The sequence below is a fragment of the Otolemur garnettii genome, unplaced genomic scaffold, assembly GCF_000181295.1.
Source record: "Otolemur garnettii isolate 467f Iridium unplaced genomic scaffold, OtoGar3 scaffold00060, whole genome shotgun sequence".
In the NCBI taxonomy this organism is placed as follows: domain Eukaryota; kingdom Metazoa; phylum Chordata; class Mammalia; order Primates; family Galagidae; genus Otolemur; species Otolemur garnettii.
In genome coordinates, this window is record NW_003852455.1 from 468,384 (window position 1) to 470,184 (window position 1,801).

Genomic DNA, 1,801 nt, shown 5'->3' on the forward strand with positions numbered 1-1,801 from the left:
AAAAAAAAAAAAGTGTGCTACTTAATACAGCACTACCCCTGATGGGTACACCGCACACTATCTAGGTGAGGGGTAAGATGCTGGCTGGCACTGTGGCTCATGCCTGTAATCCTAGCATGCTGGGAGGCCGAGACGGGTGGACTGCTTGAGCTTTCAAGTTCGAGACTAGCCTGAGCAAAAGTGAGATCACAGTCTCTACTAAAAATAGAAAAACTGAGGCAAAAGGATCACTTAAGCCCAAGAGTTTGAGGTTGCAGTGAGCTATGACACCACGACTCTCTATCCTGGGTGACAACGTGAGACTTTGTCTCAAAATATAAAATAAAATAAAAATAGAGCTATAGTCCCAGATACTGCTCAAGAGTGAAATTGCTTGGTGTATAAAACCAGAAATCATGTACCCCATGATTGCATTAATGTACACAGCTATGATTTAATAAAAAAAGTTTGAGGCTCGGCGCCTGTGGCTCAAGCAGCCAAGGCGCCAGCCACATACACCTGAGCTGGAGGGTTCGAATCCAGCCCGGGCCCACCAAACAATGACGGTTGCAACCAAAAAAATAGCCGGGCGTTGTGGTGGGCCCTTGTAGTCCCAGATGCTCAGGAGGCTGAGGCAGGAGAATCACCTAAGCCCAAGAGTTGGAGGTTGCTGTGAGCTGGGACACCACAGCACTCTACCAAGGGCGTTAATATGAGACTGTTTCTACAAAAAAAACCCCAAAAAACAAAAAACAGGGTGGCACCTGTGGCTCTAAGGAGTAGGGCGCCGGCCCCATATACCAGAGGTAGTGGGTTCAAACTCGGCCCCAGTCAAAAACTGCAAAATAAATGACTGACTGAACTGGATGAAATTGGTAATGGAAAGCTATTTTAGACTCTTTGCAAGCTTAAGAGATGAGAATAAACAACTAAATGGGCCGGTGACTCAGCCTGTAATCCTAGCATTTCGGGAAGCCCAGGCAGGAGGATTGCTTGAGCTCAGGAGTTGGAGACCAAAATGAGACCCTATCTCTACAAAAAATACTGCAAATAGAAAAATTAGTCCCAGTTGCTTGGAAGGCAGAGGCAGGAGACTGCTTGAGCTCAAGTTTGAGGTCACCTAAACTAGGTTGAGGCCATGGCACTCAAGCCCAAGTAACAGAGTGAGACCCTGTCTCAAAAAAAGAATTAAATGGATATTCATATAAATAAATTTATAATTGTAATTTTAAGTAAAAAATATTATAAGAATCAGTCTCCTTATGTTGCTACTGATATTACAGGATTCCACCACTCAGGGCTAGACAGGGAGTCCCCCATTCTCTAGGCCCAGAGCTCAGAGGTCAGACCCCCATTTCCAGGCACAAGCAGACTGCCTTCCAGTGACGGTTTTTTTTTGAGTGGCTCCACCTTGGGTAAGACCTCACACCCTAATCCCTTCTCAGGACAAAGACTGTAAAGGACAGGATAACTATATTCATTCATTTGTTAATGCACCCATTTCCACCTACCAACTGCCAACCAGGTTTAATTCTCTAGACCTAATTCCCCTAGACAAAGTCGATGTGGAGACTCCCGGGAGAGCTCTTCAGTTCTTCTCCCCTTCCAGAAGCTCTGGTGCTTTTTACTTTTCTATATTCCTATCTTACCACTGATCTGTGGTCCGTAGATTCATTCTTCAAATTCCGGAGACCAAGGACCTACTGAAGAGTGAAATTCTCCTATGACTACTATACATTACAATTGTTCATTATGAATATTTATACAGCTTTTCATTTGATCAAAGCTCCAAATGAGCAATTTTTTTTCTTCCATTTTTTTT

At 44.0% G+C, this 1,801-nt stretch overlaps 1 protein-coding gene across 2 annotated transcripts in view; it reads right to left on the reverse strand.

Annotated features, from left to right (window-relative positions):
* Positions 1-1,801, reverse strand: part of RNF168 (ring finger protein 168) — a 25,710-nt gene that overhangs the window by 22,505 nt on the left and 1,404 nt on the right. The gene's annotated exons all lie outside the window — the stretch shown is intronic.